Source organism: Lasioglossum baleicum, unplaced genomic scaffold, assembly GCF_051020765.1.
Source record: "Lasioglossum baleicum unplaced genomic scaffold, iyLasBale1 scaffold0022, whole genome shotgun sequence".
Taxonomy (NCBI): domain Eukaryota; kingdom Metazoa; phylum Arthropoda; class Insecta; order Hymenoptera; family Halictidae; genus Lasioglossum; species Lasioglossum baleicum.
In genome coordinates, this window is record NW_027469082.1 from 1,962,599 (window position 1) to 1,988,580 (window position 25,982).

The window sequence follows — 25,982 nt, forward strand, 5'->3', positions numbered from 1 at the left end:
ACGGACGTGACAACTGATTTTATTGCCAAATTGCGTCTCAAATATGAAGAAGACGCACAAAACCAAAAGAATATGCTCGACGAAATACGAAAAGAGCTTCATAACATCCAAATCACGAGTCAAACCCTACGTCAACAATCGCCTACACCAGGCCCTAGTAACGTCTCTAATATGCGGGAACCTTCACCGCCAGAGCCACGCGAAATCCCACAGTATGAACCTACTGGTAATTTCGCTCTAAAACAAGCCGCCGAGCTTGTCCCTAGATTCGACGGAACTTCGTCTTCCGTCCTACAATTCATACGTGCATGCAAACGCGCGCGTGACACCGTACCGGCCACTGCAGAGCGTGCCCTCACAAAATTGCTCTGCAATAAACTCCACGATCGTGCTTATGCCGCTATAGAAGGCCAGCACATATTCACAATTTCTGCACTATGCGAGAAATTACGAACAGTACTGGGCCCATACAAATTCGTTGACCAGTACCGTGGCGATCTCGCGAGTGTACTCCAAGCTCCAAACGAGCACATCTTAGACTTCATCAATCGCGTTAAAGACCTTCGAACCGCGATTCAAGATGCCACAGATATTGGCCTTGATTACGAAGAACTAGATCGCTTCGTAGTAGATTGTTTTCTACGAGGTCTCCTTCCCCAGCTGCGTGCCGAAGTGCTTCATTGCCCTTCGCGAAATCCTGCCACTGTTTTCGAAGCAGCCATCTCTGCTTACAGGCAGTATGAGTCAGACCAGACTCGTCGACGAGAATTGATCCGCGAAGAAAAACGAGTCAGCTTCTCTGATAACCGGCCGTATCGCCCGCGTTCCACGTACGAGTCCGCTCGTGACATTCCAGAGCGAACTCAAGAACGCCGCGATAACAGACCGGACTCGTCTCAGCAGTCCTCAAGAAACTTAAACCGGGACTCTTATCGCTCCCCGACGCCGCAACGGCGATGGGAAAATAATCCTCGCGACCAAAACACGTACCGCGATGGTCGCACAGACCGCCCCTCAAGCCCTAACAAATTTTGCAACTACTGCAAAGTCCCCGGGCACGATATTCACGAGTGCCGTAAGCGCGCTTTTAATAATAATAGGAGGTCGGGAAACGAGTCCGGCCTCCCGACCGAAGCCAACCCAAGGCGGGAGGCCGCATCTTCAACTCAAACTACAGCCCGCACCCAAACAACTATCCGGACGAACGACCAGTCCGACGATTCGTCTCAGCAGTAAATCTTGCTGCAGACTCACCAATTCCGCGCGTAAAAATCTCCGCCCCTCAATTACAAAAGAAGTGTGAATTTTTGTTGGACACGGGTTCGGAGATCAATTTAATTCGTGCGTCAAGTCTAGAACCAAATCTACCTATAGATTATACGAACACTATAGAAGTCCAAGGAATAACCGAGGGATCCATTCCAACTCTCGGTCAAATTAAAATACACTTACAGGGTCAAAACCCTATCGAATTTCATGTCTTGGGAGAAAGCTTCCCAATTAACATCGACGGAATCCTCGGTTCTCCCTTCTTCAGAACAGGAGCCGAGATCTCCTTTGCGAATGAATACATTATGATAGGAAACATTCGGGTTCCCTTCTCGAACCCTTGCGCGCCCACGGCTGAGCCTCGCGATAAATTGGCAGCAGAGGTTATTTCAATGCCTTCGTCTATGACCAACGATCTCGTTAAAACTCCAGCCGCCAAGCGTGAGGAACATTCGGCAAGGAACGTTCGAGTGTCTTCCTCAAATCCTCGTGCACCCGCGGTCAGACCTTGCAGAGCTCCGGTGACGGAGGTTATTTCAATGCCTCCTCGGGATTCGATCGAGTGCTCCCTAGAGAAAAACGCCGTGAAAAGCCGGCCGGAATCGAAGGAGACTCGAGAGATATCGGAGTACACTGCGAGAAGTCGGATCGTGGAGCGTGAGGATCGAGTCCGAACAAAGACTCCTCCGAAATCCGAAGAATTCGTCCTCGAACCTCGTACCGTTGCGTGCATAGCGGTCGACGTCGAAGGACCTAAACAGGGATATATCCGCCGTGTTAACGTAGCGCCGGATGTATTCCTGGGTGACTGCGTCGTCACCAATCGTAAAGGCAAAGCGAGCCTCCGGTGTTTTAACACCTCGTCGGAAAGAGTTTCATTTCGATTGCCCCCATTGGAGATGGAAGAAATCGAGTCGTACTCTTCCGACCTTTCCAATTCCGGGTATCATCCCGACGCATTCGGTAACCATCCCGACCTTTCTAATTCCGGGTATCATCCCGACGTATTCGGTAACCATCCCGACCTTACTAATTCCGGGTATCATCCCGACGCATTCGGTAACCATCCCGACCTTTCTACTTCCGGGAACTATCCCGACGTATTCGGTAACCATCCCGACCTTTCTAACTCCGGTAACCAGCCCGATTCTCATACTAACTCCGGTAACCAGCCCGATTCTCATACTAACTCCGGTAACCAGCCCGATTCTCATACTAACTCCGGTAACCAGCCCGATCATTATACTAACTCCGGTAACCAGCCCGATAAAACCAAGGTCAGAATGACCTATTCCATCGCAAATTCCCACGAAGCTCGCGTGAAAGAGCTATTAGAAACTATCGCCATGGATCATCTCAGCGGTGACGAAATGGACCATGTTAAATCTTTGTTAGAAAAGCACAATGATCTTTTCCATCTCCAAGGGGATCGTTTGGGAAAAACAAATGCGGTGACTCACAGAATCATCACGACGGATGATATTCCAATCCATGTTAAACAGTATCGCTACCCACCAATCCACAAGGACGAAATCAACAAACAAATGTCCGAACTCTTACGGAATGACATAGTCGTTCCATCTAACTCACCTTATAATTCCCCCTTGTGGATTGTTCCTAAGAAAGCGGACGCCGAGGGTAACAAAAAATGGCGCATGGTAATCGATTACCGCGCATTAAACGAGAAATCGGTGGCCGACGCGTACCCGCTACCTAGCATTAACGAAATCCTAGACCAGTTAGGCAGCGCCGCATACTTCAGTGTATTTGACTTAGCCAGCGGATTCCATCAGATAGGAATGGAGACGGAGGACGCCGCAAAGACCGCCTTCTCCACGCCTTTCGGCCACTACGAATTCAACAGAATGCCATTCGGTCTCCGTAATGCCCCGGCTACCTTCCAAAGATTAATGGACACAGTCCTCTGCGGCCTACAAGGCAACGAACTCTTCGTGTACCTCGATGATATCGTGATCTACGCGCGTTCATTAGAAGAACATTATGCCAAATTCAATAAACTAGCCCGCCGACTGCGCGGAGCCAACCTCAAATTACAGCCCTCGAAATGCGGCTTCCTTCATAAGGAAGTGGCATACCTGGGACATCAGATTAGTCAAGACGGCGTCAGACCATGTCCAAAGAAAATTAATGCCGTACAAAATTTCCCACGACCTAAGAACGCGAAAAACGTGCGCGAATTTCTAGGCCTTGCAGGGTACTACCGCAAATTTATTAATGACTTTGCTAAAATCTCCAAACCCCTAACCCAACTCCTCGCCAAAGAGCACAATTTCGAATGGGGTCCAAAACAAGAAAAGGCCTTCGAAGACCTACGACAAGCTCTGTGTGACGAACCGGTCCTTCAATACCCGGATTTCGATAAGCCGTTTAACGTCACCTGCGATGCATCTGGATATGCCATCGGCGCCGTACTAAGCCAAGGCGAAGTAGGCAAGGATCGTCCCGTTGCCTATGCCTCAAGGATCCTGCAGGGCGCTGAAGTGAACTATTCTACAATAGAGAAGGAGTGTTTAGCCATAATATTCGCAGTACAGTATTTTAGACCATATATTTACGGCCGAAAATTTACACTAATCACAGACCATAAACCGCTGGTCTGGATGACGTCAGTAAAAGACCCTACGTCGCGCCTCCTCAGATGGCGCCTAAAACTGGCCGAGTTTGAATATAAAGTCGTCTACAAACCTGGAAAAGCGAATTCTAACGCTGATGCCCTCTCCCGAAACCCAGTTACGTTGCCCCTCTCATGGAGCACCCCTGGAGGCACATCGCCGCCAAGAGCACCGTTATCAAATCCAGGAACCCCTCTCTTCGATAACCGCCGAAGGAGATGGGCCGACTCGCATCTTATGCCACCGCCTCAATCAATTCCCCCGAGGAAGAGGAAATCATCGTCAAACTCAACATCTGAACCACCATCGAAAACGCCACCACGCCCTAGGGCGAGTTCAGATGACGACAGCCTTTTGGTATCACCACCCCTAGTACCCGCCTCCAGTCAAGAGGAGTCACCCATAACAGGACTAGAGGACATTTTAACCGCCGTCCCCAGCCTAATTCCCCAACCAACGGGACCAAACTGGCTCGATGAAGAAGAAGAAACCTTACCCTCCGAGGACGAGGAAGAAGATGAGGAGCCAAGACGACAAGGGAGAATAACGTACCTCCGCGACCGACTAATTATGAGGAAAGATAATTTAGTATGTTTCACAACCCTGGATGGTCAACCTATAGACCCAGGAGCCGTAGACCTCCATAGACAAAGGAAACTGTCCGACGGTCGAGATCTGACCTTATTCAAAGCAAAGATAAGTAATTTCGGTAGCAACAAGCTAATACAGATACCCATCAAACCATCCCTGACTCACGAGGTTTCAACTGACGACCTAAAAGAATGTTTCCGGACATTACTTGATGTAGCCAACGAACTCAGACTGCGAACATTTTCAATCTCTAAAACCTATATAGACGACAATTCCATGGAGTACGTCTCGAACCTCCTCATCGCGACATTCGAAGACACCCCCGTACACATATTCTTCTGCGCAAACGAAATCCAGATACCGGCCGAAGATAGATGGAATGATATTATCGCAGAAAATCACGTCTCTGCGTACGCAGGGCACAAAGGAATTACAAAAACCCTGAAGAGAATCCGCGAAAGATATTGGTGGAGCGGTATGAAGATCCAGATAACGAACTACGTTAATAACTGCCTCAGTTGCCAACGTAATAAACTGACCAGGGTAAAAACGCGCCTGCCGATGAGAATAACGGATACACCCGGTAGAGCGTTCGATAAGGTGTCCATGGACATTGTAGGGCCCCTTCCAACAACCAACGACGGAAACACATACATCTTAACCATACAGGATCTATTAACGAAACACTCAACCGCAATCCCTCTTAAATCCGCCGATGCCATCAGCACTGCGGATGCATTTATAAACAATTTTATCTGTCGTTTCGGAACACCTAAAGCCATCCTAACGGATCAAGGAGCGAATTTCACAAGTTCCCTGATGAAGGCCATCGCAAAAAGATTCAGAATAACTCGGCTGCAAACAACAGCCTTCCACCCTCAAAGCAATGGGTCAATCGAGAGATCCCATCACGTCTTAGCAGTGTCACGTCCTGGCGGGGCTATAAGAGCAAGAGAAGAGAATACCGCGGCCCGGCTACTCTACTCTTCCACTGACTGACATTTAATAAAAGTGTTGGTCTTTTTATCAACAGACTAGGACCCGATGCCGACACCTGCATGCAGTCTTACACAGATGAATGATGCACGCGACCCTGAAACATACGCGGTAATATGTTCCACTTACTTTTACGCTTCGCTTGTTTGTCGATTGACACGAGAAATGAATTCGCAACGGATGAACAGCTACGGTTGCGCTGATGGCCTTGAATACGGTCCGCTCTGCTTGACAGGCGTTGATCCAAATGGCTGGAAACGACCTTCAAGGATTGACGACTGCGCCAAACTCTGTCACGTCAATATTTGACAGGAACGACCTCCAATGATTGACAGCTGGCTGCTACGGTATTGTAGACGGATGCGCTCGTTGAGGAAACGGGCGTGGACGCTGTACGATACCGTGAATCTAACTCACGAATATCGTTCGCGTGATTGACGATATTTTAACTCGAGAAAACGGACGTGGACGCTGTACGATCCCGTGAATTTATCTCGCGAATATCGTCCGCGTGGTTGACGATATTTTGATTCGAGAAAACGGACGTGGATGCTGCGGAGCTTGCTATGCGAGCAAGTCTATCACTATCACGCACGTACGCGAACACGTTGAAACATGAAATTGAATAAGGAATACTATTCGCGAACTTTCCAGTGAGAACTCTATCTCTAACTAACAACGTGTCACTTCAAACTACGAAGTTAGGAGCAAGGAAATAATAATTGGGATTTAGATTGACTCTGGTAAAACAAAGTATATTAATAACGTAAAAGAATACAAAGGTAAAGATGCTTACTATTAACGAAATCGAAATACGTACTAAGTACGAAATATGAAACGCAATAAAAATGTTTAATTGAATAAACGAAGTAATATTTGAATTAAACGAATAAGAATACGATATTACTGAATGGTATTATGGACTGTGTCTAAACAGTATGGATTTGGAAAGATTGTGTCTAAACAATCTGGATTTGGAAAGACTATGTCTAAATAGTCTGGACTTGGAAGATTGACGAAAACTCGACTGACCCACTCGGGTCCCCGGAGAGGACTGGGGAGAATCGAACGTTCGTCGACGAACAACGTTCGTCCGAAAAATGCTGACTTCGCAAAAGGGGACCGTGTCCTCTTTGTGCCGGTCTTCGTCGTAAACAGCGCGATGGCCGCCGCACTAGAGTCAGCAGTTTTCGTTCCCAGTGGTGCAGGACTCGAAAATTAAGTGGTAACCATTGGCGTACCTATTTATTTATTTAAATAAATTGGGACTTAGAATATTTTCGAGCGCTTGCTCTTGCAAGGCGTTTCGATGTAAATTTTATATGTCATATGATTAGTTGACATCATTTGTCGACCGATCATATGTTTGAAAATATTCTAAGTACTTTTGAAAATTACCAAAAATCGAAATTTTGGTAAAGTCTAAACAAACGCGAATTGAGAACCTAACCTACAAATTTTTAGGTTAGTTTCATGATTTTCGCTCACGAGTCCAATGATATTTCAATCTTCGAGTTTGGGCCATTTTTGGCTATTTTAGGATTTTGACAGATTTTGGATTTTAGGTTATGTTGATGGATTTCGATCAGATGTACGTGGTGTTAAGGATTCATTGTTATGAAGGATTTTTAGGAGTTTTGGAATCTTTAAAGGGGAACGCTCGCTCTCATGTATCTAATTTTACATGTAGTCTTAAAGCTAACGTCGGGGGTGCGACCGACGTCACACCTCCCCCCTTAGAGAAGAGATTTCACGCAGTGGAATCTCTGCCTCTGGGTGGCGGTAGACAGGATGCACTGAAATGTCATCCCTGTCTCGCAACGCTGGGTCAAGGGAATCGCAAATTAACGTTCGTTTCGTCAAGGGAGGACGGGTTCGGAATTCTCCGACACTGGCACTATCACTATCTTTGTCCTCGATGGCCGCTGAAGTCTTGTTGTCCCTCTGCTTCATGAATATAAAGAACCGGGTCAGTGAACTCCAGATGGCGACAACGAGATGCAGGCTCCAGCCGTATAGTGAGTGTAATGCGATGCCGTTAACGATCGTACTGATGATTGTTTTGATCGTGCGGATCGCTACATACACTCCGATTATTCCAGCACTTATTGATCCGAATGTAGTGAATCCGGACCATAATTTCTGTGCTGTAGACTCCGCTATCTGCTGTAGGGAGTTTTCATCGAGCAGGTTGAACATGTTGATGTTTCCTGCTGCAAACTGTCTTCCCGTCGCACCCTGTGCGATTGAATTTATAACTGCTACCTTCTCTACAGGAAACATTATATGATCCTGTAGTTTGTCCAGGTCGTCTTGTGAATAAATGCCTCCCGTTGCCAAGTTCTTCGGATCTATGTATTTCCAGGTTGGCTTGGCGAGGGGGTGAAGCTCCGAAGGAGTGATGGCCTCCATCAATGACGGTGTTAGGCGATACCATGTTCCGTGCAGTCTATAATATGGGGGAAGTAGCTCATTGCATGGCTTTTCTGTCCCCGTATTTGAAATGATGTGGTCCCTTGGCTTCAGGAATTTTGATGTGTTCCGATATGTGATGGGTAGCTCATCATAACACCGTTCGGTTTTCCTCACTTGGACCGTGACTGGTATGCACTTTATTATGTGCACTACCTCTCCTGCTGGAACTGCGATAAATCCGACATCCTTCATGATGGCAGTGGCAACTTCTTCGGGTGCTGAATGTAATAATGTGAGGGCGTTCTGGAGAATCTGACGCTCTAGCTCACACTTCTGACGGATTACATCTTTGTAGAGTTGAGAAAATTGTTTCCGGAGGTGCTTCTCCACGTAAACAAATTTGCTGTTGACATACGTGAAGATGTCCAGATTGTTGACCAAGGTGTGTGTTTTCTCCTTGAATTTTCCTGAACTTCCAACTTCCAGAATGAACAGCTTGGGGTGTTCCGTACGGATTATGACATATCCGCAAACTGACGATCTGCCTGTCTCCGTGAGTGCAAAAGTCGTGTCCTGCGATGCTACGGTATACAGGGTTGGAGAAGGATTCACCTTGGAGGATAGTTTAGTGGCTATCCCTTCGTACAAGACATCATAATTATTGAATTTGCACGAGTCCGTCGGCGTGGTTTCCCAGAACGTATGGCCATCTTGTGCGTCTAAGCAGCTTCCTTTTTGAAGGGGGCAGGTTTGCCCAGTTTGTAGATGAATCTGTCCGGTTGACAATCTGATTGGAGCGATGTAGTCGCGGATCGTGATTCGGACTAAAGCTTGTACCACGACATCGGTCCAAGTCCCAAACGGATCACTATACGTGGTTCCAGCGCAGCTACCATCGTTCTGAATAACTCCTGCTAACGTGAGGCCGTGAGAGGAGGTCGAGTTCGGCTGAATACCTGTGATCTGAGCGGCTGGGGTGATGAATATTGTCCCCGTCGTGTGTAGGCTCGAACAGGTTTCGCTGGAGATCGGTAATATATAGTCTTGTCGACCATTGGATACTACCGAATTATGTGAGTGCATGCCACAATAGTATATGGTTCTGTCTATTCCGATATGGCATTGCAAGACACGAGCTTGCGAGAATTCAGCTAGCTGCAGGAGCTGAATTCTTTCTAAATTTTCAGCTGGTGCGATGTCTTCTGGCTCGCAGTTAAGAGTGTCAATAGTTGAATACGTGGTAATATTCAAGGTTGAACCTCCACAGTCATATCCAATGAGTGTTGAGGCTTGCGTGGCAATAGAGAGCAAGATAGCTGCTTGTATCGGCTGCATGGTTGCTGTTATAGCGTTGTCGAGAGACTGATGATCTTCAGGGGTGACGGTTTCTCCTTGAAGATCTCGTTGTGTCGCAGGGATATCGTCTTCCTGCTGTGGAGTGGGGTGATGCTGACCAGAGGTTTTAAATTTCGCTCTTGGGTCGCTGCGATAGTTTATCGTTGGCGTAACGATATTGGAGACTCTGTTAACGCTAGGAAGATTGAATTCGTTTCGCAAGATACATAACGAAAGCTTATAATCAGACTTAGTTGTCTCGGGCGAGTATAATGTATCGGCTTTATTTCTTTTTCTTGCTGACGCGAATCTCGCGGAATTGTATTTGCCAGACGCATGGACTTTGATTTCGGTCGCACGGATACCTGATCGTTGAAGCTGCAAGAGGTCTTGTTCCGGCGAGGATTTGAAGATAGGAGTTTGTGGCAAAACATAAACTCCTTTTGATTTAACTTTAGGAATAGAAATGTTTTCTAAATTGTTCTCATATGAACATTCTAAAAGTTCATCTGAGGCGAAGGCGTTGATGTTTCTTTCCACACAGGACTTTGAATATAAATCGTCGGGATGGTTACCGGAATTCTTTAAAGTATCGGGATGGCTACCGGAATCGTCGGGATGGTTACCGGAATTATTTAAAGAATCGGAATGGCTACCGGAATCGTCGGGATGGTTACCGGAATTATTTAAAGAATCGGGATGGCTACCGGAATCGTCGGGATGGTTACCGGAATTAATAGAAGACGCGAGTTGATCGTTAACGATCGTCTCGTGCGCGCGGCACGCACGAGCATTGAATAAGTCCGAATTGACTTCGGCTTGAATATTCGAAAAGGGAACCTCGATCTCTTCCACCTCCAACGTAGGCAGGGAGAAGGACGCCACTTCGGACGATGCGTTAAAGCATCGCAGGTATGCCTTTCCGTTACGGTTGGTGACTAAACAATCACCTAAGAACACATCGGGTTTTACATCTACTTTTCGCACATACCCTTCGCTTGGGCCCTTTACGTTGACGGCTATGCAGGCGGCGGTACGGCTTTCGACGGAATATTCCCGAGGATTCGAAAAGGGAATACGTAGGTTTTTATACTCTACGCATTCCTTCGCAAATGATATCTCTGCTCCCTCTCTGAAGAAGGGGGAGCCTAAGATACCATCTATATTAATTGGGAAACTGTCAGGCAGAACGTGTAGCGTGACTTTAATGGAATCTGCTAGCTCCGCATTGATATAACCGAGGGTCGCAATTTCTCCTTCTGTCACGCCATGGACGTGTATGACGCTGTCAGTTTTTAGATGAACGTCAGATTTGATACCAGACGCTCGGATTAAGTTGACCTCGGACCCGGTGTCCAAGAGGAACTCACACTCTTTTGAGAAGAGTGACGATTTTGCTTTTATTCGAGGGATAGGGGAGTCCGGCGCGAGATTTATTGCCGAGACTAATTTCGCGGATGGTCGTTCATTCTGCTGACCGTCCGGGTTATCTCTCCTATCTACTCGAATTTCATCTACTGCTGGTCGTCGCTGATGACGGCCAGCTGTGTTGCCTTTTGGCGATTCTCTTGGGATGCCTCCCGTCCTTTGGTCGCGTTTGTCGGGAGGCTTGATTCGTTTCCCGACTCATTTCTACTGTAATATTCGCGGCGGCGACATTCGTGTATGTCATGTCCCGTGCGCTTACAATATTTACAATACTTTTGATTCTCCGTAGGAAAGCGATCGCGACCTGGGGACTGGGAAGCGCGATCTTCGCGTTTATACGTTTCGCGCTGATTTGATTGCGACGGTTCGTGACGTCGCGGAGGAGGAGAGCGATACGCGTCTCTGTTATCGGATTTCCTGTCTCGCCAGGATTCACGAGGTGAAAAGGAAGGTCGTTGATCTTTCCTTTCCGAAGATCTGTTGCGCTGCTCAGGCGCATTCCTATCATAATAAGAGTTGCTTGATCGCTCTGGTGTGCGATTACGAGAGTCGGAGAATGCAACGCGGCGTCCGTCGTCACGATAACGAACACGGTCAAGCTCGTACTGTTTGTACGCGGTTACTGCTTCGTCGAATATTTTCTGTAATTCGAGTGACGCGCAGAGCCTGACCTCGGCTCGAAGCGCTGGGATAAGACCACGCATGAAACAATCAATTGTGAATTTATCAATCTCGTCTAGATTGGGGACCCCGCGGCCTGAATCTATGATCGCCGTTCTAAGGTCCTTTACTCGCGTAATATAATTCAACACGTGCTCGGACTGTCCCTGGTGTATCGAAGCTAATTCTCCGCGATACTGATCGATGAATTTATATGGGCCTAGTACATCTTTCAGGCGGTTGCACAATTCAGAGATTGTGTTAATATTTACGTCTTCAATCGCGGCGTATGCCTGTCCTCTAAGCTTATTGCATACTAATCTAGTGAGGGTACGCTCAGCTGTGGCTGGAACAGCTTCCAAGGCTCGCTTGCACGCGCGAACGAATTGTAGCACGGTTATGGAGGTGCCGTCAAAGGTAGGCACAAGTTCAACCGCTTGTTTAACGGTGAAATTCGAAGAATCGTGCATTATGGGTTCGCGGGGCGCAACGACTGGGCTAGCTGGAATTGATTGAGAATCTCTGGCCGATCGGATTTCTGCTATCTCGCGGCGTATATCCTCGTACGTTACTCTCTGCTCACGCGTTTCTGTTTCGTATTGCAATTTGAGTTGAGTCAACGCGGCGGTTTGATTAATGAGAGCTGCTTCTCTACGAGCTAAATCTTTCTGGAATTCAATTAATTCCTCTTCCGTAGGAGGAACCTTCTTTCTAGCCTCGCTACGCGTTTCCATGATTGCGTCGCTTGAAAATTTCTAAGTATGAAATTCGCGAAAAATAATTCGACTATATAACGTGGGCGAAGGGGCGTTTTCTAAACCGCCCGTCGCACTTTAACGTTCACTAAAACTCTCGATGAATTTGTACTGAGTACGAACATCGCGAAAAATAATTTGAGTATGTAACGTGGGCGAAAGGGCATTTCCTTCACTGCCCGTCGCACTTTTAACTGACACTATGCTTTCACGGACTCTAAGTCTACTGCGTTAAATTGTCAAACAATGATGGAACGCGCAGGGGTTCGCGTGCTAACACTGATTCTATTTTTATTCCTCGATGCCGTGCTTCTAACATCGGTGACCAACGACTGTCCTACCGACTGCGCCAAATTTGTCACAACAAATTTTGGCAGAGGTAGGACACATGACGTATCCTACAAAAGTGTTGACGGTGTCTCTAACATCGGTGACCAACGAGTGTCCTACCGACTGCGCCAAATTTGTCACGTCCTGGCGGGGCTATAAGAGCAAGAGAAGAGAATACCGCGGCCCGGCTACTCTACTCTTCCACTGACTGACATTTAATAAAAGTGTTGGTCTTTTTATCAACAGACTAGGACCCGATGCCGACACCTGCATGCAGTCTTACACAGATGAATGATGCACGCGACCCTGAAACATACGCGGTAATATGTTCCACTTACTTTTACGCTTCGCTTGTTTGTCGATTGACACGAGAAATGAATTCGCAACGGATGAACAGCTACGGTTGCGCTGATGGCCTTGAATACGGTCCGCTCTGCTTGACAGGCGTTGATCCAAATGGCTGGAAACGACCTTCAAGGATTGACGACTGCGCCAAACTCTGTCACGTCAATATTTGACAGGAACGACCTCCAATGATTGACAGCTGGCTGCTACGGTATTGTAGACGGATGCGCTCGTTGAGGAAACGGGCGTGGACGCTGTACGATACCGTGAATCTAACTCACGAATATCGTTCGCGTGATTGACGATATTTTAACTCGAGAAAACGGACGTGGACGCTGTACGATCCCGTGAATTTATCTCGCGAATATCGTCCGCGTGGTTGACGATATTTTGATTCGAGAAAACGGACGTGGATGCTGCGGAGCTTGCTATGCGAGCAAGTCTATCACTATCACGCACGTACGCGAACACGTTGAAACATGAAATTGAATAAGGAATACTATTCGCGAACTTTCCAGTGAGAACTCTATCTCTAACTAACAACGTGTCACTTCAAACTACGAAGTTAGGAGCAAGGAAATAATAATTGGGATTTAGATTGACTCTGGTAAAACAAAGTATATTAATAACGTAAAAGAATACAAAGGTAAAGATGCTTACTATTAACGAAATCGAAATACGTACTAAGTACGAAATATGAAACGCAATAAAAATGTTTAATTGAATAAACGAAGTAATATTTGAATTAAACGAATAAGAATACGATATTACTGAATGGTATTATGGACTGTGTCTAAACAGTATGGATTTGGAAAGATTGTGTCTAAACAATCTGGATTTGGAAAGACTATGTCTAAATAGTCTGGACTTGGAAGATTGACGAAAACTCGACTGACCCACTCGGGTCCCCGGAGAGGACTGGGGAGAATCGAACGTTCGTCGACGAACAACGTTCGTCCGAAAAATGCTGACTTCGCAAAAGGGGACCGTGTCCTCTTTGTGCCGGTCTTCGTCGTAAACAGCGCGATGGCCGCCGCACTAGAGTCAGCAGTTTTCGTTCCCAGTGGTGCAGGACTCGAAAATTAAGTGGTAACCATTGGCGTACCTATTTATTTATTTAAATAAATTGGGACTTAGAATATTTTCGAGCGCTTGCTCTTGCAAGGCGTTTCGATGTAAATTTTATATGTCATATGATTAGTTGACATCATTTGTCGACCGATCATATGTTTGAAAATATTCTAAGTACTTTTGAAAATTACCAAAAATCGAAATTTTGGTAAAGTCTAAACAAACGCGAATTGAGAACCTAACCTACAAATTTTTAGGTTAGTTTCATGATTTTCGCTCACGAGTCCAATGATATTTCAATCTTCGAGTTTGGGCCATTTTTGGCTATTTTAGGATTTTGACAGATTTTGGATTTTAGGTTATGTTGATGGATTTCGATCAGATGTACGTGGTGTTAAGGATTCATTGTTATGAAGGATTTTTAGGAGTTTTGGAATCTTTAAAGGGGAACGCTCGCTCTCATGTATCTAATTTTACATGTAGTCTTAAAGCTAACGTCGGGGGTGCGACCGACGTCACAGCAGAGTACCTGAAGCAATACGTCCACAAGAACAACTGGGACAAATGGGTCGATTTGGCAATGTTTAGTTACAATACGAGTGTCCACGAGGGCACAGATTTCACGCCGCACGAGTTAGTATTCGGCTCTTTGGCGCGAGTCCCATCCGCCGATTCCTACTCCTACGAATGCGAAAACGACTCCTATACCCACTACCTCTCCCAATTGCAAAGAAAGATAACCGAAACCCAGATTCGCGCGCGCGGAAACTTAGTCTCCGCGAAAAGGAAATCCAAATCATACTACGATAGAAGAATTAACCCTGTAGAATTCAAGGTGGGAGAACAGGTATTCCTACTCAAAGAACCCTGCAAGGGCAAATTCGATGCGCAATATACGGGTCCTCACGAAATTTGCGACATCCTAGACTCAAACAATGTAAAAATTAAAGTAGGGAACCATTTTAAGATTGTACACGCAAACAAACTCAAGCGTGCGCCGAATAATCCAACGCAAACCCCGCGTCAGCGAAACGTGACACTCATCTGGAAGAAGATAAGAAAAGACAAAAGTGACAGTGACACCAGTGATTCCCCACCCACCCAAAACCCAACTATGCAAAATGAACAAAGCGAAATAAATTGCATAAAACCAGCCCCAGCCCCACGTGCCGACACCGACAACATTTCAGTGCGACCAGTGTTTCGTACAAATATAGGAAATACTCGCCGAGAACTGTGCTCCCTGCGCGGAGTACCCCCGGACGATGCGTCGCATGAATGAGTGTGAGATCGAGTGTTGAGCGAGAAATTTCTTCCTTGTAAGAAATTTCTTTTCCGCGTTGGGAGGTGTTACGTCGTCCGATGTACGACGTTGGCCTTGTACACACACTATGTATACAAGGTCTGATCTGCATAAGATCCACACACCGTCCCCTAGACATAAGAGCATAGTATTAAGATTTCATTATTCTATTGTTCTAATCCTTATCTCCGTCTCTACCCATCACCATAACTTCACCTTGATCAACACCTTACCTCAGTTTCAACCCATCACCACGACACATAATGCAATAAAGTATTGCATCACTCTGGAAGCATCTGGAAGCTTCTAGAAACGTCGAGAAGTCCAAAGACTGCTGCATCAGCAGTCCCACGCTCGTAGAGGGCAATAGGACAGCCACGAGACTGCAGCGTCAGCAGAAATGCACGTGCAGTCCCCGGGAGCGAAGACGCTGCTGCGTCAGCGGTTCTCCCACTCCGACGACTGAAGAACAAAGAGACTGCAGCGTCAGCTATCCCCACTCCGAACGAAGGAGGCAAGGCAGAGCGGACGCTTGCATCAGTCCGCCTTCAGCCAGCGACTCGCACAGACGTGCCAACCTGGCCTCAGCTGCCAGTCCGGCTTCAAGAGCAGACGTGTTCAGTCTAGCTCCGCGAAAGTGAAGTGTGTCGATCCTTCACTCCTAATTCCAATTCCAATTCCAACTCTAACTCAACTCAACTCAAGTCCTAATTCTCATACGTTATTCCTACAACATATTACTATATCCATTATTCATTAATCCAATTACTACTCCTATTATAATACTACTTACATATTGTATACCAGTGTACTTACCAGTTCTTATTTAATATATCGTTGTTATACCAGTGCTTCGATCTTGTTATTCTTGTGTTAGTTCAACACCATCTTCCAATTCAGTTCTTGCATCGAATATATTAAACTCGTGACATATCCGGACTTGGTCTAAAGTGCGCAGTGGAAACGCTGAGCCGCCAATAAGGAATTTGAAGCGAGTCATAGAGAAGTTCTCGTGCCACGTCTAGAATTGGTCTAAAGAGCGCAGTGGAAACGCTGAGCCGCCACTATAGACGTGAAGCGAGTTAACTACCAAAAAGGTTAATAACAAGTGGAAGTTCATTTTCATTATATTATTAATATTCCATCATTACTATTCCTTACCCATGCGACGCCCACGTCGAGCGGGACGCAAGTATCAACTTGCTAAATTGAGACGCGCGTTGAGAAATAAAGCGGTGCTCGATCAAATCATTGCCACTACCGAGTGGACAGAACTTCTAGGAACCACCGAGCACATTCCGTGTGACGCGTCCGATTACGTTTCTGTATACGGTTGCCCTTGCAACCCTCCTAAAGAGGTCAACCACGCGGACCTCTCGCGAGCTCCGACGCCAGTTCTGCATCCGGTCGATCGTCCTGAGGTAATCGACATAGCCGACGACGACAGCCAAGACACGATCATCGTTCCCAGGGTCCGTTGCCGAATCATCCGTGACGTTCCTCTGCCAGCTCACCAACGTGTCGTCTTGCGGCCAGCATCCAAGGCCACTAATGTCGTCCCGAACCGAGCAGCAGCAACTCTGCCAGATCTTCCCCACCTCGAGGACATCTGTATAGAAGATCCGATGTACTACACCTACTGTCAGTACCGCCAGTTCCTGCTACAACAATATTATTAGGCGTCAATACAACATTGCGGTGAGTCGTATAATGTCTTGTATAATTGCCGAATCCTGTAAACTCACCGTTCTCGTTGCATCATCTCGCGCGTGATTCTTGTCGGGACACTTCTTGTAACCGCGTCGGACGTTCTCTTCTTGACTGCATCCATAGCAATATCGGTTGTCCTAGTGCATATGACAGCCCGCGGCTGTCTCGGCACGAAAGACCACTCCTCATTTTAATCATAATATCTCAACCGTCCGTCTGTCACTGTTCTCTTTTCTCTCTCCTGGTACCTGTAACAAAAACACAGTGACGGACGTGACACCTACTCAAAGAACCCTGCAAGGGCAAATTCGATGCGCAATATACGGGTCCCCACGAAATTTGCGACATCCTAGACTCAAACAATGTAAAAATTAAAGTAGGGAACCATTTTAAGATTGTACATGCAAACAAACTCAAGCGTGCGCCGAATAATCTAACGCAAACCCCGCGTCAGCGAAACGTGACACTCATCTGGAAGAAGATAAGGAAAGAACCCTGCCCGTTCTCAGTAGCCCCCACCTCCCTGATGAGATACAGGCAACACCCAAGTAATGACGACACTAGCAACTTGACGAAAGACCGTCAGTACGCTACGAACCGTCACGACAGCAGCATCCAAGCGGGACAACCTAACAAGATGTGCAAACGAGGCAAGATCCATAGGACATCAGACCGTAGAGCCAAGAGGTATCTACAGAACTACCTCCAAGTAATCTGTTTCACGGGAACAATCTACATAACCTCCGAGGGAAAACAATTATGCTGCACATGCAGTCTGCCCGCTAAGATAGGAAGAACGGAACGTTTCGATCACGTTAGAATGTACGGCATGTACAACACATGTGAACAATGCAAAGAGAACATCTGTGATGAAAAGCCAGTTTGGGACTGTGCTCCATGCGCTTACCAAATAGCTCGTATGCGATCCAGGACGGATTTCCCTCACAGCCGTAGGCCAGTTATCGAAGAATTCAGTTTCGACTCTGAATCCAATTCCGACTCCGACACTGACTTCGACTCTGATTCCGACTCGGAAGACCTCCAAACCAGCGATAGTGACGCCACTTCAGACGAAGATGACTGGACGGTGCCATCAAAGGTACACATAGCTGCAGACATCAGGGACCACAATGCGGATCCCGACTAGGACGGAACAGCCGAACCTAACAATTAAAATATACAGTCAAATACAGGAAAAGTGCAAGTGAAAGTGTTAGTGAACAAAGTGATTCCCCACCCACCCTAAACCCCGAGAAAAGACAGTCGAAAAATGAACATTGCGAATACGACTTGTCGGACATTACAAAACCAGCCCCAGCCCCACGTGCCGACACCGACAACATTTCAGTGCGACCAGTGTTTCGTACAAATATAAGAAATACTCGCCGAGAACTGTGCTCCCTGCGCGGAGTACCCCCGGACGATGCATCGCATGAATGAGTGTGTGGTCGAGTGTTGAGCGAGAAATTTCTTCCTTGTAAGAAATTTCTTTTCCGCGTTGGGAGGTGTTACGTCGTCCGATGTACGACGTTGGCCTTGTACATACATTATGTATTCAAGGTCTGATCTGCATAAGATCCATACACCGTCCCCTAGACATAAGAGCATAGTATTAAGATCTCATTATTGTATTGTTCTAATCCTTATCTCCGTCTCTACCCATCACCATAACTTCTCCTTGATCAACACCTTACCTCAGTTTCAACCCATCACCACGACACATAATGCAATAAAGTATTGCATCACTCTGCATCTAGAAGCTTCTAGAAACGTCGAGAAGTCCAAAGACTGCTGCATCAGCAGTCCCACGCTCGTAGAGGGCAATAGGACAGCCACGAGACTGCAGCGTCAGCAGAAATGCACGTGCAGTCCCCGGGAGCGAAGACGCTGCTGCGTCAGCGGTTCTCCCACTCCGACGACTGAAGAACAAAGAGACTGCAGCGTCAGCTATCCCCACTCCGACCGAAGGAGGCAAGGCAGAGCGGACGCTTGCATCAGTCCGCCTTCAGCCAGCGACTCGCACAGACGTGCCTACCTGGCCTCAGAGTCAGTCCGGCTTCAAGAGCAGACGTGTTCAGTCTAGCTCCGCGATAGTGAAGTGTGTCGATCTTCACTCCTAATTCCAATTCCAATTCCAACTCTAACTCAACTCAACTCAAGTCCTAATTCTCATACATTATTCCTATAACATATTACAATATCCATTATTCATTAATCCAATTACTACTCCTATTATAATACTACTTACATATTGTATACCAGTGTACTTACCAGTTCTTATTTAATATATTGTTGTTATACCAGTGCTTCGATCTTGTTATTCTTGTGTTAGTTCAACACCATCTTCCAATTCAGTTCTTGCATCGAATATATTAAACTCGTGACATATCCGGACTTGGTCTAAAGTGCGCAGTGGAAACGCTGAGCCGCCAATAAGGAATTTGAAGCGAGTCATAGAGAAGTTCTCGTGCCACGTCTAGAATTGGTCTAAAGTGCGCAGTGGAAACGCTGAGCCGCCACTATAGACGTGAAGCGAGTTAACTACCAAAAAGGTTAATAACAAGTGGAAGTTCATTTTCATTATATTATTAATATTCCATCATTACTATTCCTTACCCATGCGACGCCCACGTCGAGCGGGACGCAAGTATCAACTTGCTAAATTGAGACGCGCGTTGAGAAATAAAGCGGTGCTCGATCTAATCATTGCCACTACCGAGTGGACAGAACTTCTGGGAACCACCGAGCACATTCCGTGTGACGCGTCCGATTACGTTTCTGTATACGGTTGCCCTTGCAACCCTCTTAAAGAGGTCAACCACGCGGACCTCTCGCGAGCTCCGACGCCAGTTCTACATCCGGTTGATTGTCCAGAGGTGATCGACATAGCCGACGACGACGACAGCCGAGACACGATCATCGTTCCCAGGGTCCGTTGCCGAATCATCCGTGACGTTCCTCTGCCAGCTCATCAACGTGTCGTCTTGCGGCCAGCATCCAAGGCCACTAACGTCGTCCCGAACCGAGCAGCAGCAACTCTGCCGGATCTTCCCCACCTCGAGGACATCTGTATAGAAGATCCGATGTACGACACCTACTGTCAGTACCGCCAGTTCCTGCTGCAACAATATTATTAGGCGTTAATACAACATTGCGGTGAGTCGTATAATATCTTGTATAATTGTTGAATCCTGTAAACTCACCGTTCTCGTTGCATCCTCTCGCGCGCGATTCTTGTCGGGACACTTCTTGTAACCGCGTCGGACGTTCTTTTCTTGACTGCATCCATAGCAATATCGGTTGTCCTAGTGCATATGACAGCCCGCGGCTGTCTCGGCACGAAAGACCACTCCTCATTTTAATCATAATATCTCAACCGTCCGTCTGTCACTGTTCTCTTTTCTCTCTCCTGGTACCTGTAACAAAAACACAGTGACGGACGTGACATATTGTCATATTCTTTAAATATGTTGCCGTTGCCACCGCTTCAGCCCAGAATTTGAGTGGAAGGCCTGCATCGAGTAGCATAGTTCTTGCTTTGTCTAACAAGGTTCTGTTAGCCCTTTCTGCTACTCCGTCACTTTGTGGGTTATACGGTGTTACGTCGTCCGATGTACGACGTTGGCCTTGTACATACATTATGTATTCAAGGTCTGATCTGCATAAGATCCATACACCGTCCCCTAGACATAAGAACATAATATTAAGATCTCATATATTCTATTGTTCTAATCCTTATCTCCGTCTCTACCCATCACCATAACTTCACCTTGATCAACACCTTACCTCAGTTTCAACCCATCACCACGACACATAATGCAATAAAGTATTGCATCACTCTGGAAGCATCTAGAAGCTTCTAGAAACGTCGAGAAGTCCAAAGACTGCTGCATCAGCAGTCCCACGCTCGTAGAGGGCAATAGGACAGCCACGAGACTGCAGCGTCAGCAGAAATGCACGTGCAGTCCCCGGGAGCAAAGACGCTGCTGCGTCAGCGGTTCTCCCACTCCGACGACTGAAGAACAAAGAGACTGCAGCGTCAGCTATCCCCACTCCGACCGAAGGAGGCAAGGCAGAGCGGACGCTTGCATCAGTCCGCCTTCAGCCAGCGACTCGCACAGACGTGCCTACCTGGCCTCAGCCGCCAGTCCGGCTTCAAGAGCAGACGTGTTCAGTCTAGCTCCGCGAAAGTGAAGTGTGTCGATCCTTCACTCCTAATTCCAATTCCAATTCCAACTCTAACTCAACTCAACTCAAGTCCTAATTCTCATACGTTATTCCTATAACATATTACAATATCCATTATTCATTAATCCAATTACTACTCCTATTATAATACTACTTACATATTGTATACCAGTGTACTTGTCACGTCCGTCACTGTGTTTTTGTTACAGGTACCAAGAGAGAGAAAAAGGATGGCACTCAAGAACAGTGACAGACGGACGGTGGATATATGAAAAGTAATTGAGGAGTGGTCTTTCGTGCCGAGACAGCCGCGGGCTGTCATATGCACTAGGACAACCGATATTGCTATGGATGCAGTCAAGAAGAGAACGTCCGACGCGGTTACAAGAAGTGTCCCGACAAGAATCACGCGCGAGATGATGCAACGAAAACGGTGAGTTTACAGGATTCAGCAATTATACAAGACATTATACGACTCACCGCAATGCTGAATTAACGCCTAATAATATTGTTGCAGCAGGAACTGGCGGTACTGACAGTAGGTGTCGTACATCGGGTCTTCTATACAGATGTCCTCGAGGTGGGGAAGATCTGGCAGAGTTGCTGCTGCTCGGTTCGGGACGACATTAGTGGCCTTGGATGCTGGCCGCAAGATGACACGTTGATGAGCTAGCAGAGGAACGTCACGGATGATTCGGCAACGGACCCTGGGAACGATGATCGTGTCTCGGCTGTCGTCGTCGTCGACTATGTCGATCACCTCTGGACAATCGACCGGATGTAGAACTGGCGTCGGAGCTCGCGAGAGGTCCGCGTGGTTGACCTATTTAGGAGGGTTGCAAGGGCAACCGTATACAGAAACGTAATCGGACGCGTCACACGGAATGTGCTCGGTGGTTCCCAGAAGTTCTGTCCACTCGGTAGTGGCGATGATTTGTTCGAGCACCGCTTTATTTCTTAACGCGCGTCTCAATTTAGCAAGTTGATACTTGCGTCCCGCTCGACGTGGGCGTCGCATGGGTAAGGAATAGTAATGATGGAATATTAATAATATAATGAAAATGAACTTCCACTTGTTATTAACCTTTTTGGTAGTTAACTCGCTTCACGTCTATAGTGGCGGCTCAGCGTTTCCACTGCGCTCTTTAGACCAATTCTAGACGTGGCACGAGAACTTCTCTATGACTCGCTTCAAATTCCTTATTGGCGGCTCAGCGTTTCCACTGCGCACTTTAGACCAAGTCCGGATATGTCACGAGTTTAATATATTCGATGCAAGAACTGAATTGGAAGATGGTGTTGAACTAACACAAGAATAACAAGATCGAAGCACTGGTATAACAACGATATATTAAATAAGAACTGGTAAGTACACTGGTATACAATATGTAAGTAGTATTATAATAGGAGTAGTAATTGGATTAATGAATAATGGATATTGTAATATGTTATAGGAATAATGTATGAGAATTAGGACTTGAGTTGAGTTGAGTTAGAGTTGGAATTGGAATTGGAATTAGGAGTGAAGGATCGACACACTTCACTATCGCGGAGCTAGACTGAACACGTCTGCTCTTGAAGTCGGAAGAAGCCGGACTGACATGTCCGTGCGAGTCGCTGGCTGAAGGCGGACTGCTCGAGTCGCGAGATGGAGGCGGACTGCTCGAGTCGCGAGATGGAGGCGGACTGATGCAAGCGTCCGCTCTGCCTTGCCTCCTTCGTTCGGAGTGGGGATAGCTGACGCTGCAGTCTCTTTGTTCTTCAGTCGTCGGAGTGGGAGAACCGCTGACGCAGCAGCGTCTTCGCTCCCGGGGACTGCACGTGCATTTCTGCTGACGCTGCAGTCTCGTGGCTGTCCTATTGCCCTCTACGAGCGTGGGACTGCTGATGCAGCAGTCTTTGGACTTCTCGACGTTTCTAGAAGCTTCTAGATGCTTCCAGAGTGATGCAATACTTTATTGCATTATGTGTCGTGGTGATGGGTTGAAACTGAGGTAAGGTGTTGATCAAGGTGAAGTTATGGTGATGGGTAGAGACGGAGATAAGGATTAGAACAATAGAATAATGAGATCTTAATACTATGTTCTTATGTCTAGGGGACGGTGTATGGATCTTATGCAGATCAGACCTTGTATACATAGTGTGTGTACAAGGCCAACGTCGTACATCGGACGACGTAACACCTCCCAACGCGGAAAAGAAATTTCTTACAAGGAAGAAATTTCTCGCTCAACACTCGATCACACACTCATTCATGCGACGCATCGTCCGGAGGTACCCCGCGCAGGGAGCACAGTTCTCGGCGAGTATTTCCTATATTTGTACGAAACACTGGTCGCACTGAAATGTTGTCGGTGTCGGCACGTGGGGCTGGGGCTGGTTTTATGCAACTTATTTCGCTTTGTTCATTTTGCATAGTTGGGTTTTGGGTGGGTGGGGAATCACTGGTGTCACTGTCACTTTTGTCTCAGGTGATGAGATTACGGCTTTGGCACAAACACTCTGCATCTCTAATTTGCTTGAGTATTGGTGTCTTCGTCCGAGGAAGAGGTGCTTGAGTTTTCGTCCTCTTCTTCGTCGTCCGTGAGAATTTCGCCTCTTTCTCTTCTTGTTCTGGCAGTGTCTGTTGCTGCCCGATCCAGTGCGAGGAGGAAGCTGCAGTGGATGCATTCCAATATTGGGGTTTCCCTCAATATGGGTTTTGTACACGCGTCGCATGCGTTCTTCCTTTTCCTTGTAAGAACGTGCGTGTATACGATGACCCTCCTGACTACCGCAGTGAGGCTGCAGGCAAGGCATAGTTCTCTGCCATTTAGGGAGATTCTGTGTCTGCCATTGTAGCAGAATATTCCCTGGTATCTGTAGATGAAGTCTCCGGCTTTGTTCGCCGATGGTCTCGCCGGTTGTAAGTGTCCGCACATGTTGATTGTGTTTGTGGATACTGGACACGATGTGGTAGGCGGCTGGGAACAGGCTGGGATTCTGGCTGTAGGAACTTCTTCGAAGTGCTGCTGTCGTTTGTTCTGTATCTTCCGGCGGTGGAAGGAGATTCTGTCGACGCTGGGTTTCGGATTTCGCTCGCTTATCGGTGTTGACCGGACGCGTGATTATCGCGGATTCTAATTTCGCGTCAGCGGAGGACTGTAATGGAATCTCCTGGGAGGGTTTCCTATCGCAAATCGCAGGAGACTCTACAATCATTGTTCGCGGGTTATTGCAAAGGTATAGTATAATACGAAATTTGTTTCTCCTTTTTGCTGACGCGTATTTTACAGACGTATAATTCCTAGATGGATGGAATGTCACGTCCGTCACTGTGTTTTTGTTACAGGTACCAGGAGAGAGAAAAGAGAACAGTGACAGACGGACGGTAGAGATATTATGATTAAAATGAGGAGTGGTCTTTCGTGCCGAGACAGCCGCGGGCTGTCATATGCACTAGGACAACCGATATTGCTATGGATGCAGTCAAGAAAAGAACGTCCGACGCGGTTACAAGGAGTGTCCCGACAAGAATCGCGCGCGAGAGGATGCAACGAGAACGGTGAGTTTACAGGATTCAACAATTATACAAGATATTATACGACTCACCGCAATGTTGTATTAACGCCTAATAATATTGTTGCAGCAGGAACTGGCGGTACTGGCAGTAGGTGTCGTACATCGGGTCTTCTATACAGATGTCCTCGAGGTGGGGAAGATCTGGCAGAGTTGCTGCTGCTCTCCTCGGGACGACATTAGTGGCCTTGGATGCTGGCCGCAAGATGACACGTTGATGAGCTGGCAGAGGAACGTCACGGATGATTCGGCAACGGACCCTGGGAACGATGATCGTGTCTCGGCTGTCGTCGTCGTCGGCTATGTCGATCACCTCTGGACAATCGACCGGATTGTCACGTCCTGGCGGGGCTATAAAAGCAAGAGAAGAGAATACCGCGGCCCGGCTACTCTACTCTTCCACTGACTGACATTTAATAAAAGTGTTGGTCTTTTTATCAACAGACTAGGACCCGATGCCGACACCTGCATGCAGTCTTACACAGATGAATGATGCACGCGACCCTGAAACATACGCGGTAATATGTTCCACTTACTTTTACGCTTCGCTTGTTTGTCGATTGACACGAGACATGAATTCGCAACGGATGAACAGCTACGGTTGCGCTGATGGCCTTGAATACGGTCCGCTCTGCTTGACAGGCGTTGATCCAAATGGCTGGAAACGACCTTCAAGGATTGACGACTGCGCCAAACTCTGTCACGTCAATATTTGACAGGAACGACCTCAATGATTGACAGCTGGCGGCTACGGTATTGTAGACGGATGCGCTCGTTGAGGAAACGGGCGTGGACGCTGCACGATACCGTGAATCTAACTCACGAATATCGTCCGCGTGATTGACGATATTTTAACTAGCGAAAACGGGCGTGGACGCTGTGCGATCCCGTGAATTTATCTCGCGAATATCGTCCGCGTGGTTGACGATATTTTGATTCGAGAAAACGGACGTGGATGCTGCGGAGCTTGCTATGCGAGCAAGTCTATCACTATCACGCACGTACGCGAACACGTTGAAACAGGAAATTGAATAAGGAATACTATTCGCGAACTTTCCAGTGAGAACTCTATCTCTAACTAACAACGTGTCACTTCAAACTAAGAAGTTAGGAGCAAGGAAATAATAATTGGGATTTAGATTGACTCTGGTAAAACAAAGTATATTAATAACGTAAAAGAATACAAAGGTAAAGATGCTTATTATTAACGAAATCGAAATACGTACTAAGTACGAAATATGAAACGCAATAAAAATGTTTAATTGAATAAACGAAGTAATATTTGAATTAAACGAATAAGAATACGATATTACTGAATGGTATTAGGGACTGTGTCTAAACAGTATGGATTTGGAAAGATTGTGTCTAAACAATCTGGATTTGGAAAGACTATGT